The sequence below is a fragment of the Trachypithecus francoisi genome, unplaced genomic scaffold, assembly GCF_009764315.1.
Source record: "Trachypithecus francoisi isolate TF-2019V2 unplaced genomic scaffold, Tfra_2.0 Lachesis_group19, whole genome shotgun sequence".
Taxonomy (NCBI): Eukaryota; Metazoa; Chordata; class Mammalia; order Primates; family Cercopithecidae; genus Trachypithecus; species Trachypithecus francoisi.
Window position 1 is genome coordinate 16,135,447 of NW_022681464.1, and position 16,196 is coordinate 16,151,642.

Consider the following 16,196-nt stretch of genomic DNA (forward strand, 5'->3'; position numbering starts at 1 on the left):
AGGAGCAGGTTGTTCAATTTCCATGTAGTTGTGTGGTTTTGGGTGTGTTTCTTAATCTTGAGTTTTAATTTGACTGCTCTGTGATCTAAAAGACAGTTTGTTACAATTTCAGTTCTTTTACTTAGGAATGTTTTACTTCCAATTATGTGATCAGTTTTAGAGTAAGTGCCATGTGGCAATGAGAAGAATGTATATTGTGTTGTTTTGGGGTGGAGAGTTTTGAAGATATCTATCAGGTCCATTTGATCCAGAGTTGAGTTCAGGTCCTGAATACCTTTGTTAATTTTCTGTCTCCATGATCCATCTAATATTGTCAATGGGCATTCATTTTCCATCATCATTGTGCTGGAGTCTAAGTCTCTCTGTAGGTCTCTGAGAACTTGCTTTATAAATATGGGTGCTCCTGTATTGGTGCATTTATATTTAGCATAGTTAGCACTTCTCAGTGAATTGAACCCTTTACCCTTATTTAATGCCCTTTGTCTTTTTTGAACTTCGTTGGTTTAAAGTCTGTTTTGTCAGAAACTAAGGTTATAACCCTCGCCTTTTTTTTGTTCTTTTCTGTTTGCTTTGTAAATTTTCCTTCATGTCTTTTTTTTTTTTTTTTTTGAGACAGAGTCTTGCTCCTTCGCCCAGGCTGGAGTGCAGTGGCACAATCTCAGGTCACTCCAAGCTCTGCCTCCTGGGTTCACACCATTCTCCTGCCTTAGCCTCCCGAGTAGCTGGGACTACAGGCGCCTGCCACCACGCCTGCCTAATTTTTTTGTGTTTTTAGTAGAGATGGGGTTTCACCATGTTTGCCAGGATGGTCTCGATCTCCTGACCTTGTGATCCACCCGCCTCCTCCCAAAGTGCTCGGATTACAGGCATGAGCCACCGTGCGTGGCCTCTTTGTGTATTTATTTTGAGCCTGTGTGTGTTTTTAGTGTGTTATGGGTCTCTTGAAGACACCACACCAATGGAGGCTGACTCTGTATCCAACTTATCATTCTGTGTCTTTTAAGTGGGGCATTTAGCCCATTTACATTTAAGATTAACATTGTCATGTGTGAATTTGATCCTGTCATCGTGATATTAGATGGTTATTTTGCAAACATGTTTATGGTGTTGCTTCATAGTGTCACTGGGCTGTGTACTTCGGTGTGTTTTTGTAGCAGCTGTTAATGGCTTTTCCCTTACATATTTAGTGCTTCATTCAGGAGCTCTTGCAAGGCAGGGCTGGTGGTAACGAGTTCCCTCCCCATTTGCTTGTCTGAAAAGGATCTTATTTCTCCTTCACTTATGAAGCTTAGTTTGGCCAGATGTGAAATTCTGGGTTGGAATTTTTTTTTCTTTAGCTTATTGAATATTGGCCTCCCATCTCTTCAGGCTTCTAGGATCTCCAGTGAAAGGTCCACTATTAATCTGATGGTGTTTCTTTTGTAGGTCACCGGGCCTTTCTCTATGACTGCCTTGACAGTTTTTCTTTCATTTTAACCTTGGAGAATCTGATTTTTATGTGTCTTGGGGCTGATCTTCTCATGAACTATCTTACTGAGGTTCTCTGCCTTTCCTGAATTTGAATGTTGGTCTATCTAGCTAGTTTGGGGAAGTTCTCCTGGATGATATCCTGAAGTATGTTTTACAAGTTGGTTCTGTTCTCCCTGTCTCTTTCAGGGACCCTAGTCAGTCATAGGTTCAGTCTTTATACATAATACTGTATATCTCAGAGGTTTCGTTCATTCATTTTCATTCTATTTTCTCTACTCTCATCTGCGTGTCTTGTTTCAGAAATATAGTCTTAAAACTCTGAGATTCTTTCCTCCTCTTGTTCTGTTTGGCTATTGATACTTGTGATTGCATTGTGAAGTTCTCATGTTGTGTTTTGCAGCTCCATCAGATCATTTATGTTCCTCTTTAACTAGTTATTCTGGTTATCAGCTCCTATAATGTCTTATCATGATTCTTACCTTCTTTGCATTGGGTCACAACATGCTTCTTAGCTCAGTGAAGTTCATTATACCCACCATCTGAAGCCTACTTCTGTCAGTTCATCCATCTTAGCCTCAGCACAGTTCTGTGTCCTTGCTGGAGAGGTGTTGCTATCATTTAGAGGAGAAGAAATACTTTGGCTTTTTGAGTTTTCAGCATTTTTGTATTAATTCTTTATCATCTTTGTCAACTTATCTACCTTCAATCTTTGAGGTTGCTGACTTTTGAATAGGGTTTTTGTGGGGACTTTTTCTTGACGTTGTTGTTGCTTTCTGTTTTTTTTTTTTTGGTTCTTGTTGTTGTTGTTGTTTTTCAGTCTGTCCCATCTTCCATAGGGCTGCTGTAGTTTGCTGGGGTTCCACTCCAGACCCTAGTCACCTCACAGTCTCCCATACCTGGAGGTATCACCAGTGAAGGCTACAAAACAGCAAATACGGCAGTCTGCTCCTTCCTCTGGGAACTCCATCCCAGGGGAGCACTGACCTGATATCAGCCCCAAGGCTCCTGTAGGTGTCTGGAGACTCCTATTGGGAAGCTCACCCAGTCAGGAAGAAAAGGATCAGGGACTCGCTTAAAGAAGCAGTCTGGGCCGGGCACAGTGGCTTACGCCTGTAATCCCAGCACTCTGAGAGGCCAAGGTGGGTGGATCATCTGAGGTTAGGAGTTCAAGACCAGCCTGGCGAACATGGTGAAATGCTGTCTCTACTAAAAAGACAAGAATTAGCCGGGCATGGTGGCTTGTGCCTATAATTCCAGCTACTTGGGAGGCTGAAACAGGAGAATCGCTGGAACTTGGGAGGTGGAAGTTGCAGTAAGCTGAAATCAGCCACTGCACTCCAGTCTGGGCGATAGAGTGAGACTCCATCTCAAAAAAAAAAAAAAAAAAAAACAAAAAAAAGAAGCAGTCTGGCTGCCGTTGGCAGAGCAGATATGTTGCGCTGAGGGTAACTTTCTTCATCCAGGCTCCCCGGACATTCCAAAGCCAGCAGACTGAACTGCAAATGTGGTGTCTGCCCCCGCCGCCTTCAGTGGCTCCATCCCAGGGAGAGATCAGAGTTCTGTGCCTAACACCCTGGCTGGAATTGCTGAACTTCCCATAGGGACATTCTCCTCCCGCCTGGTGAGGAGAGATGGATTGGGGTCTCACATAAAGAAGCAGTCTTGCCATGATCTGCCACAGCAGCTGTGCTGCGCCATGGGAATTTCCTCCCAGTCCGGACTGCCCAGACTCCCCGGAGCTGGCAGGCTGAAACAGCGGACGTGAGCCGCAGAAATGGCAGCTGTCCCTCCCCCAGAGAACTCGTCTCAGGCAGTCTCCAGTCTGCTGCCACTAACTGGCTGGCCAGTGGGTCTTTAAGTTGTGAGCTGCAGAGGTGCCATGGGAGTGGGGCCCACAGAATGACACCGCTTGGCTCCCCGGATTCAGCCCCTTCCAAGGGGAATGCACAGAGGATCTCCTATCTCACTGGAATTCCCAGGGCCGGAGTGTGCAAAACCTCCTGTCTCCATGCATGCCTGAGCAGCTGCCAAGAATCCACACAACTCTATGCTTCAGACCCAAGGCCTTGGTAGCGTGGGGTCATTAGGGGATCTCCTGATCCACGGGCTGCAAAGATCTGTGGGAAAAGCATGATTTCCCCGGGCAAGGTCGCACACTCACTCACCACCTCCCTCGGCTGGTGTGGGGGCTCCCCAATACTTTACTTTTTACATGTATTTTCAAAATCCTTTTTTTTTTTTTTTTTGAGACGGAGTCTTGCTCTGTTGCCTGGGCTAGAGTGCAGTGGCCGGATCTCAGCTCACTGCAAGCTCCGCCTCCCGGGTTTACGCCATTCTCCTGCCTCAGTCTCCCGAGTAGCTGGGACTACAGGCGCCCGCCACCTCGCCCGGCTAGTTTTTTTGTATTTTTAGTAGAGACGGGGTTTCACCGTGTTAGCCAGGATGGTCTCGATCTCCTGACCTCGTGATCCGCCCGTCTCGGCCTCCCAATATTTTCAAAATTCTTTTGTGAGCTCTAAGAAGGTAGAAAATAATCATGCCACTAGATTAGATGAAAATATTTATGTAGAAATTGAGCAATTATCTATGTAGCTCAGATCCATAGAAACTGACATTCCCACAAGAATGGATTGTGGTTAGAATTCTGGAAGAGTAAGAACTGGTGAATATCTATGCTTTGTAAAAGAAGATTTAATTGTTTCATTTGCTTTAACAACATGCCTAGGATTGAATAGTGAGGGTGTACAAAAGCATCGCTGGGGCATTTTGGTGTCTGAAGATTGTAGGGAATGCAGTGCATGTGGATAACACAGTCCAATTTTTACTTCAAATAATCTGGAAACATTCTGATCACCTCAGTCACTATTTGAGGACAAGAACAATGAGCTGGGAACCATGTGGGAGAATTGCGGCTGCTGAAGTTCTGCTCACACAACGAGTTTTTTACATTAATAACAAGGGGTTTCACCATCAAACTTTCGAGTTGGAAGACTGGTTTTCTGAGTGCATTTTTAAAGAATACCCATTGGAGATATTTGCTACACAATGTACCATAATTTGACATTCTTTGAAGCAGCCAACAGCAGAGAAGGATCAGAAAGATACAAACTTTTAAGACATTGCTCATTCTAGCTTACTTTGAACTTTAAAGCCTCTTTTTCAGTGATAACAGGGTCTACAATGGGCGATCAAACTTGGAAATCACAGCTTGAAATGCCCATCCAGATGAAGTCATGCAGAAAATGAAACAAATCTGGCAGAACAAGACTGTGGTCAGAGAAACAAGACAATGTCAAAGGAAAGGGCAACAAGTAGATAATCAGGACCAACTTCTTTTCTTTCTTTCAACTCCCTCTTGCTCCCATGACCCAGTTTCCTGTCCAAAGGTGGGAATCCTAAGAGTGTACAGAAATAAGTCACATGCAGACCAGATCTGAAATATGCAGAGAATTCTGTGGAGACTCTGATGGCTAGGTCGCTCACTTTAGCTGCACACCCACATCCAGAAGTTGAAGGAGACAACTCTGGGATAATAAAGATCTAGGAAGTATGTATCTGCCATATATAAGTCAGAGCTTCAGAATTAACCCACGTGATGATGAAAGATGTCGTGGTCCTCCTAACTGATTCAGAACATCTATGTATGTCTCTCTTTTCACCTAAATTATACATTTGTTGAGACAAGGAGTTATCTCAGAGCTCTTAATGTTACCCCCAGCACCTTGTACTTATGGGGCATTTGATATGTGAATTTATTTTAATAACCACTTTTGCATGTATGTGTGTATCTGTGTGTGTTTTGTTGTTATTTGCTAACAAGAATTTAATATCAGATGATAATTTTTCCCAATTAACTGGTATTTATGGAGTTTTAAGGGTGTTTTTTTTTTCTAGGCCACTGAAAACCTTCCAACCCATGAAATTTTTTCTCATCTTGCCCTATCTAGCTACATTTTGAGTATTTCCTTGGCAACAATCATTAAGAATGAATCATTTCTCTAATTCTTCTTTTCCAGGGCACCGTTGAGCTGTTGCAACTGTTCTGCTGGTAAGTACTTTTATGTGCTTGAGAGAACTGAAGTGGAAACTAATTTTTCTGTGACCTATAATTTTATAATTTGTATTTTTAAGAAATAATCTATTTTCAAAGTGACTCTCCCTTAAGTCTTCATCTTTTGTTCTAACTTACTTCCTGTATTAGATTTGTCTTAAAATTAAATGAAAAGCAGAAGAGAAAAAATAGTAAAATCTCAGAAGTAAACATACAGCTTCTAAAAATATTAGAGCTGGGGACAAACTTGTTTGATACCTGGCGACATAATCTTAGAGAGGTTGAGTGGCTTCTTTAACATAACATGGTTGTCTGCTAATGGTTACAACAGAATTCAAAATTCCTAATTGTTCAGTCTATTATCTAGTAACTGATAGTGGCTAATTCGTGCCATAAAGTAAGTAGAAAATGTAAATATATATTAGGTACTAGAAAAACAAACTCTACTGAGGATGATTTTATATTTGCATGTTATTATATTATAGAATACAATTATACAAAAAATGTATATAATTTCATATAATTTAATAATAGCATTTAATGTTAAATGTGCTTTCATATACATTATCTCTTTTGCATCTTTTTCCCCATGAAATTTATATCTTTTTATTATTCCCAGATTAAACCTCATAAATATAAAATGGTTAATAAGTGATGAATCTGAGATTTAACTTTGGTTTTTAGTTTTTTTTTTTTTTCTAGGAATCATGCCCAAAGACCCAGATTTCACCAGTTTTCTGGTGGAACAAAGTCTGTTAACTTTTATTCATGTCCTTGAATGGCCTGTGTCCACATTCTTTCTTCTCAGGAGGTAGAGATTAGTTCTCTGCAGATTCCACAGCTAGACTGTGCATCTAGAATTATTTAGATGAATGTGTGAGGTGGCATCAACCCTTGACTTCATTCCAAACTGTAGCTGACCTTCACTTATATTGACCTTACTCTAAATTGGTCTATTTTCCTAAGTGAATTTAATACTATCTGTTAAATTTGTACAAATAGTTGGTTAGATTTTTTGTGTTTTCTTTGTAAGAACCAAAATAAGTAAACCAACAGAAAAATAGATAGAAATGAATAGAATTATATTTCTTGAATTTCACACTGAGTGGGAATTCATTTAATACATTTAACGGATATTGTCTTTGTTTTGTTTTGCTATCACAGCACACCTGAGGCTGGGTAATTGACAAAGAAAAGAGGTTTATTTAGCTCATGATTTTTTATGCTGGAAAGTCCAAGAACATAGCACCACATCTGACTTGTTTCTGGGGAGGGCTACATGCTGGATCAAAACACAGCAGAGAAGTGGAAAAGTGAGTGAGTGTGTGTGAAGAGATCATGTGGCAAGAAACAAAGCAAGACAGAATAGAGAAAGTGAAGCTCACTTTTATATCAACTTGCTGTCTAGTAACTAATACAGTCTGTGAGAGTAAGGATTCATTTACTCCCTTGGGAGGGCATTCATCTATTCATGAGACATCTGCTTCCATGACCCAAATATTTTGCACTAGGACCTACCTCTCAACATTGCCAGACTGGCAATTAAGTTCAGCATGAGTTTTTGTGAGGACAAACCCCATCCAAACCATAGCATTCTGCCTCTGGCCCTCTATAACTTATGTCTTTCTCGGGTACAAAATATAATCATTCTATCCCAATACTCACAAAAGTCTTATTCCAGTGTCAACTCAAAAGTCCAAAGTCCATATGTAAGCCTGTAAAATCAAAAACAAATTATTTACTTCCTAAGTATAATAGTTGTACAGTCATAGGGTAAATACTTCTGTTCCCCCAAAAAGAAATTTGTCCAAAGGAAGGAGTAATAGACCCTACACAAATCTGAAACCCAGCAAGGCAGACATTAAATTTTAAAGCTCTAGCATAGTCTTACATTCCATGTGCTGTCTCCAGGACATACCTGAGCAAGGGCCAGATGTCCAAGGCCTCAGGGAATCCCATACCCATAGCTTTGCTGGGTGCACCCCATGTGACTACTCACAGGTTAGAGTTCAGTGCCTATGACTTTTTTCAGGTTAGAATTATACCCTGGTACTTTTACAGTTCTGGTATCATGGCAGCAGCCCTTCTTCAATAGCTCCACTAGGCTCATGGCTCTATGGTGGCTCTGGCCCTGTGACAGGTTTTCCCTGGGCTCCCAGGATTTTCAATACATCTTCTGAAATCTAGGTGGAAGCCACCAAGCCTCCATAGCTCTTGAATTCTGTTCATCTGCAGACTTAACACCATGTGAAAACCACCAAGACTTAAATGGTTTGCACTCTCTAGAGTGGTAGTATAAGTCATACCTGGGACCATTTGAATAATGGCTGCTCCAAGGATGTGGGGAACAGTGTTTCAAGGTAGGGCAGGGTAGCAGCAATCTGGGCCTGTTTCCCCAAAAATGTTTTGTCCTCCTAGACCTCTAAGCCTGTGATGGGAGGGGTAGCCTTGAAGAATTTTGAAATGCCTTCAGGGCTTTCAGGGCCTTTTTTCATTGTTTTGATGTATAGCACCCGGTTCCCTTTTATATATGATAATGTTGAGTAAGCAGTCTACTTGGCTACACCTTTGGATTTCTCTTGAAAATAGTCTTTTATTCCCTATCAGACACCAGACTGCAAATTTTCCAAATCTTTTTGTTCTATTTCCCTTTTCTCTAGAAACTCACTATAAGTAGTTAGAGGTAACAATGCAGCAGCCTGAGCACTTTCTTGTTTCAAAATTTCTTTCACTAGATGCACTATTTCATTACTCTTAAGTTCAGCCTTCCACAAACCCCTAGAGCATACACAAAGTACAGCCAAATACTTAACCATAGTTAAAAAGGATTAACTTTCCTTCAGTTCCCAGTAAGTTTTTTATTCATTTCCATGTGAGACTTCATTAAAACAGACTTTGCGATTTATATTTCTTTATTTTTAATATTTAATTTATTTTAATTTCTATTTTACCATCTATAATTCTAGCAGCATTTTGGTCACGACCACTTAACCAATTTCTAAGAAGTTCTAAACTTTTCCTCATCTTTTTGTCTTTCTCTGAGCTCTCACCAAAGTCACCCTTAATGTTGTGTTAATGGCAATTCAGGCTTTTTGTAGTCTGCTCCAAATTTTTCCAGTCACTGCTCCTTAACCAATTCCAAAGCTGCTTTATAGTATCTTTATAGCAGCATCCTACTCCTCAGTATGAATTTTCCCTCTTAGTCTGTTTTGTGTTGCTATAACAGAAAACTTGAGGCCACATAATTTATAAAGAAAAGAGATTTATTTAGCTCACAAGTCTACAGGTTGGGAGTTCAAAAGCATAGCATCTCATCTGTCCAGCTTCTGGAGAGAACCATGTGCTGGGTTGAAACATGGCAGAGAAGCAGAAGAGTAGGCAGGCATGTGCAGAGAGATCCCATGGTGAGAAGGGAAATAAGAGAATATCCAGGAAGCCAAACTCATTTTTATCACAACCCAAACTCTGGTAACTAATTTAGTCTTACAAGAGTGAAAATTCACTCACTCCTATGGGAAGGCATTAATCTATTCGTGAGGGACCCGCTCATGTGAGCTACATACCTTCTGTTAGACCACACCCTCCAATACTGCTTCACTGGCCATTAAACTTGAACATGAGTTTTAATGGGGACAAACCACATCCAAACCGTAACAAATGTCATCTTCCCTAATAGATAGAATTCTTCATCTGAGAGGAGCCATTCACAGTGTATTTGGGGAATATTAAATACTTATGCATTAAAAATTACAATAAAATATAATCAGATGAAATTCAATGTTGACTACTCCTAATTTTTCTCTTTTAGGGCCAAAATTCATGTTATCAGAAAATACACTATTGGAGTCCCTCTGGTTTGAAAACATTGGTTAAAATATTATTGTCTCCTCTAAATAGTTGTTGAGTACCTCGTATGTGTCATGCACTGTGAGAGGAGTAGGGAGTCTGAAAGAGTTTCTGCACAGCTCTGTCTGTTCAGGGGTGGTGTTAATTATTTCTCTTCAGGAGATTAAGATCTTTCAAAGAAAACAGAGACACATATAAGCAATTACTACATATTGTGGTTAGTGATATGATATAATACAGCAGGGACTCCAAAAGAACCCAAAGAATAGACACACAATCCAAAAAGGGAGAAAAACTGCAGAAAAATTTCTGGAAAAGAAGACCCATGCTCAGAAGCCTGGGGGACTGTTGGTCATTCTAGCGAGGGATCACTGTGGACAAAGTACAAAAGACATAGACAAACTCTGAGAAAATAAAAGGTATTTCAATGAGTCGAGTGCAACATGCAAGGAGGAAAGTGGTGCAAATTAGATAGGACTAGACATGCGGGAGATCTGACCTAAATAGTGATAAAGAATAGAATTGGAGATATTCAGAAGTTGGAAGTGAGAGGACTTTCTGATTCGTTGGATATTAGTGGCAAGGCAGGAATCTAGGGTGAGCTTTACTTTTCTGACTCAGATAGAGGATAATTTGCTGTGCCCTTGACTGGGAGTGGGAATATGGTAGCAGGGAAAAGAAGATCATTTCAGAAAGTAAAAGTGTGCTAGGATTAGTGTTACTTGAATTGCCCCAAAATATCCCCAAGACAAGCAAAAGGAAACCATGTATAAACATGTTTTTATGCCCCACAGAAAACATTTTAAGAGTTTCATCCAGCCCATGACCTGAAAGTATGTTGTAGAAACGTGAATGTAGATGTTTGGAGTCATTCACATAGGATTATTCTACCATTGCATTGGAAGGTGAAATGTTAGTATCTTTGTCTTAATAAGAGACATCTCTCTAAACACAAGTCTACCTTTTCCAAAATATGGGTAAAGCCCTTGTGTGACTCCCAGGCACAACAGAAATCAGATATGTTATTGGCAGGAAACCAGCATAAGTAAAACCCCACAGACCCACAGAGTTTGTTGTTTTTGACACTGCTTCTTTGGACTCTAACATCCGCTATCCCATTCCTACTAAGAGGCTGTCTGGTCCCTGAGGATTTTCTGATCAACCCAATTGAACAAGCTAGTCTCCATCCTCTGAAGCCATGAATAATGTATGTCATTCTTAAACCTTGAGCATGGATTTATTTGTGTTGTAGCTGCTTTTTGTTTTTCAGTTGTATATGTCTTGCCTGTCTGGTAGCCTGCTTGCTCTTTGAATCGAGTTATAATTTCTATACAGAACTCATTGGATCTTTATATCTGGCCATATAATAGATACACAATTAGACAGAGGATTTGCTAAATTATTTTTTTAATGATGCTTTATTTTTGGGCACTCATACTGGGAAATGTCATCAGTACTTCATATAGCTTCTTTAAAAGGTAACAGTTTTAATGAAAATACCAATCAATCTTCGTGGCTGTTAAAGGGCATTGCTACTGTGTCTTAATAAATTTAAATGATCGGATGTTCTTTAAGAAAATCTTGCTAATAGAAGAAGCCTAGTTATTTCAATAAAAGTAATAGACAATGTTCTCCTGTAAGGAACAGAATTAAGAACCTAATTATAGTTCAACTACGCGGTAGTAGGCTACCCAATTTATAAAATTGATGTGTTTCAACAGGCGTGGTGTTTTCTACTCTGTGTGAGTGCGTGTGTGTCTCTGTGTGTCTGTGTCTCTCCATTTATAGCATTAAAGTGTGTTTTACTTTAATTTAAAATAGCTCTATGTTAAGAGGTATTGTGTGCTTGATGCTGTGGGCAGGCTGGTAAGGATTTTGGCAAAGACATATTCCTAAAAAGGGATTGTAACTTTATTATTGCACTATACCTCAAGGCCCTAAGACGTAATAGAAATACAATAAATTTAATTTATTAAAACATAAATCCATTCTGCCTACCTTGTACTTTCCTGAAGTAGCCAAATATTCAGGATGGGATACTTACAACAAAAAAGGAGAACATGTACCGAATAGGCCAATGAAATAATAAAATTCGGAACGACATTCACTAGGTCAATCTGCCACCAAATGTTTGCCAATTGACCACTTGGATGTTAGCTTTATATTTTGCACCATTGGGATTGCCAGGAAGGCAAAAAAAACAAAAAACAAAAAGCAGTTTTTTTCCCTCAGAAATCTATGTAGCAATTTCTCGGGTATTGATGCTGATAGAAAGCAAACAATTGTATGTAAATAGCATAAGATATAGAAATAAATTAATATTAATTGAGAATACATTAAGTGCCAAGAAAAAAAAGACCATTTAGTTCACATACGCACTATGATTAAACTTTATACTGAGGAAACTTAAACATTTGATTAGGTAAGTTACTCAGATTCAAAAAGCTTGACTTTTCTGCTAACTAGATTGCCTCAGTATAAGAGCTAAACTTTACAGAAAGGGAAGCGGAAGATACCATATACACTGATATTAGACAAATCTGAATTTGATTAAAGTCCCTTGTTTTTCCAATTAAAAAAAGAGCCAAGTGAAATATTTTACCCAATTTAAATAATTAAATGCAAGATTTGGGGGCTGTAACAGAAATATTCAAAAGTCTACTTAAAACAGTTTAATTAAAACTTAGTATTATATGCTTTTTTAATGTTACATATTTAAAATGTGTTTATCTGGTGATATTGCAGTTTTCCACTCTCAATTACATGAAAGAATTTTATTTAAACTACTCTTGGTCATCTTTAATCTTACTAGCTTCACTAGAGCTACACATTAAGTCATTAGATACACTTCAGTTTTCCAAGGCTTACTGTATTTACGGATGTCGAATATGTTTGAGATAGAGTAATTTTTTGTATATAAGTAGTTTTACTTTCAAACAATCTCAAATTTTTGTAGGTACAATGCAGCATCTTTTCTTTTCCTGAACCACTTGATAGTAATTTTTTATTAGATTCCCCAATACCCCTTGGTAACTTCAGTGTATATATTTATTTTATGAAAAAGGCATTTTTCTATATCAGGAGTCAGTGAACTGTGGCTCATAGGCCAAACCTCACCTGCTACCTGTTTTTGTAAATAAAGTTTTATTGGAACACTTCCACATTTGTTTACATGTTGTATATGACTGCATTTATACTACAGTGGCAGATTTAAGTAGTTGTGACTGAGGCTGTATGGCACAAAAAGCCTAAAATATGTACTCTGGATCTTTACAGAAAAAAGTTTGTCAATACTTGTCACACATAATACAGTACAACCATGAAAACTAGAAAAGTAACATTGCTGCATCACTACTTACTATCTAATCTATAGACTCCAGTCAAATGTCTACAATTGCCCCAGAAATGTCCTTCAAGGAATCTTTTTCATTTACCTTCCATGTCTCTTTAGTCACATTCAATCTAAAATGCCTCCATGAAAGCCTTTCTTTGACTTTCATGACATTGACACTTTTAACCATTGTAGCCTGGTTATTACAATTTGGGTTTCTTCTGAGGTTTCCTTGCAATTAGAGTCAGGTTATGCATCCTTGGCAGGACTATCACAGATAGACACACCTGCTGGGTCCTTCCCGTTGCACCGTTGCATGTGTGCTCAATTTGATCACTTGATTAGAGTGGTGTCCAGCAGACTGCTCCACTGGGATATTACTTTTCTTCTCTTTATATTTATTAAGTATTGTGTATTTTGACACAATATATTTTAATATATAATATCATATATTATTTTAATATAATATATATTATATATACTACATTTATATCTTATATAGATATAATTATTATATATCATATAATAAATATATTATATATATTATGTATTATATATGTGTTATTCTCAGAGCATGTATATACATGTTTATGTGTACTTATATACGTATTTATGTATATACGTGTTTATGCGTACTTTTTAAAGAAGGTATTTGTCTTAAACTGAAAATTATCTCAAAAGCAAGATCTTTTTTAAGATTAAAGAAATAACAGTTTGCTTATTGTGGCATTTCAGACACTGAGACAGGTGGTACATAAGAATCATGAAGACTAAAATATCAAACCCCTGTGTCATTTAATGAATCCTTTAAACTTCATTAAGTGTATGTTTAATGATCCCTATTCATGTGGCACCTGTTATTTCCAGCCTGTAAGACAAATACATGAGAACATGTCTGAACATCACCATACAGCTCTAAAGAAACTCCTGTCCTCAAGTCTGAGCCTTCTGTGTTTTTCTTTTTAAACTCATACATACCCATCACTTCCATGGCCACCTCTCATAGATAACAGTTGCTCCAAAAGCATTTGTTAAATAAATGACCAAAGAATGAACAAATGATTATATACATGCTATGACTGGTCTTACAAGCCAGCATACTATATTTTGCAAAAGTACTTCTGACTAATTCTTTGGAAACTATATGTTGCACACACACTTGCGACTTATTGAAAACTGCTATATAATTAAAAATATTGATTCATAGAAACATAAACCTAGAAGGGACAAATAAGCCAAGTTTCATTTGGTCTGTGTCTACTGCACTTTAAAAGGGAAGTTTATTTTTAAAAATCAAATAGGTTGTTTAGCACCCTACAAAATAAAAACCATTGACTAGATTATTTTTAAAAATAAATTCATTATCTTACAGCTGTGTAGACACACACCTAGAGATTTCAGACAGGTAAACTAAAACATAAGCACACACTCAGCTATATATCCTGAGATGCCCAGGGCCTAGCAAGCACACAGCATTTCTTTGTTAGCTCTTTGGTGAGGCTTACACACAAGAAGTTAAGCCTAAGTTTTTATATTTTTTTCTCTTTATCTCTCAAAGATATTTTAAATTTATTCTTCCTACCTAAATTCTGCCCTAAATCAGAAACATTCAGGGAAAACCAATCCACAGGCATTTTCTTTAACTTCTCCTGTGTTTCATCCATCTGTGAGCTAACTAGAATGAATTCCAAAGGCTCGGAAAGGATTAGGTTAAGATATAATCTTGAAAATACTTAATAAACATAGGGAACTGGAACACATAACATTCAGCCAGGAATCCAACTGACTTCTACTCAAAGTGGCCCCCTACGATAAGCCTACAGACTTGCAGAGCATGAATCCACAGATTTGATTATATTATCCCTCCATTTCCCTAGCCACAGGGGTAAAGCTTTTGCCTGCATGTCTCAGTGCCAATCCAAACAATGATATGACTTACCACTTACAGCCATGGCGTGTATTCCTCATCAGAAGGCTTTATGAATGGGAGCTCATTAATCAAGCAGTCATCCCAAGAGGCAGAGCAGAGGCAGAATCTGAGCTTGGAAGGTGTCCGGAAACTGCCAGGTGCAGAAGCATGCATTTACTCGCTCGTTCACCAGTGCCTGGGTGTCAAAAGGGCTTTCTAAATAACTATGCTGACTAACGCTCCAGTTCTAGTTTCTGCATTTCTACCTATTTCACAGCCTGTGCCTATCAGCTCCAAGACAGATCCTAACCTTTGCCTTTAGACAGACATCCATTTGAAATCCATCTTTAGCAAATATTAAGTTTGTGGGTTTTCGACAACTTAGTTGAATGTTTTGATGATTAATTTTCTCATCCATAAAACTGGGATCTTTATTTTCTGGGGTTGCTGAGAAAATTTTATAAGATGACATAAGCAAAGAACCTACCAGGGTCTGATTACATGGCTAGCTTTCTATTAATTCTTTAAGAAAAAGTGTGTTATAATTGCTTTCCTGAAGCACTCTCATTTCTCTCTTATTTTGGTCACATCATCATCATCTCTTTTATTGAGTGTGACTTTTTGCCATGCTATTGCATGTGTGGGGAATGCGTGTAAGTTTATGTATGCATGTATATATGTATGCATAGTAAATCGCCTTTATGTATACATAGTTAAGAAACCTGGAAGGGACTATGATTTATGTGATTTATTCATGTTAAGCAAATAATATTCACATTAACTCTGTGAATAAATATTGTTCTCATTTTACAGCTGAGGAAACCAAATCTGAACGAGATTAAGAAACATGAACAGTATCAAATGACTAGACAATATCTCAGCTGAATTCAAATCATCCTTTTTAACTTCACCATCTACCTGCTCCATCTGAGAATCACTAGCCACTCAATTAAATCACTTAACATCTTATATTAGTTGCTCATTTCATTTGGGAACAAGGAGAACAGGGTTCTCATTCTTCAGCCAATGAGCTGGAGAAACCTGGACAAATAATTTAATTGCTTCAGGCCCAATGTCCAATCACTGAAATGTAAGAAAATAAGAAATAATCTTTAAAATTCTTTCAGTTAAATAAAACACTGATTCTGAATACATATCTGAAAATATACTAGAAACTGAATGTGCAAATTAGGATAATGAATTGCACTCTAAATTTAAAATGCAGGAAATGATGTATTTTATTTCTTATTTATACATATATATTATTTCAAGAATTATATATATCAACATGCTTTCTATATAATAAAAATGTGTAATATATGTGTTTTGGTCCTTGTAGTATACAACCATTTTCCATCAAAATGTTCATCTAAATATTCACAACCACTCGGTGAAGAAGACATGGCAGTTGCAATGCCCCTTTTGAAGATGAAAACACCAAGTTATTGAGAGTGTGAATGAGCTCATGTTTGTGAATATAGTGTGTCTTCCTTAGGACTCAATTACTCCTACAGTGAGTTGAATAGTGTTGCCTCCCTCCACACACATAAAAAAGCCTTCACTTCCAACTGAAATTTCCTAATGTGACC

The 16,196-nt window shown here is 38.1% G+C and overlaps 1 long non-coding RNA gene across 2 annotated transcripts in view; it reads left to right on the forward strand.

Annotated features, from left to right (window-relative positions):
• LOC117063962 overlaps positions 1-16,196 on the forward strand; it is a 61,827-nt gene that overhangs the window by 44,307 nt on the left and 1,324 nt on the right. The window contains exons 2-3 of one of the 2 annotated variants that reach the window (XR_004429186.1): positions 5,487-5,518; positions 15,421-15,672. This is a non-coding gene — a long non-coding RNA (uncharacterized LOC117063962). Of the gene's footprint in view, positions 1-5,486; positions 5,519-15,420; positions 15,673-16,196 lie in introns of those variants that run through there. The other variant, XR_004429185.1, reaches the window with a different exon arrangement.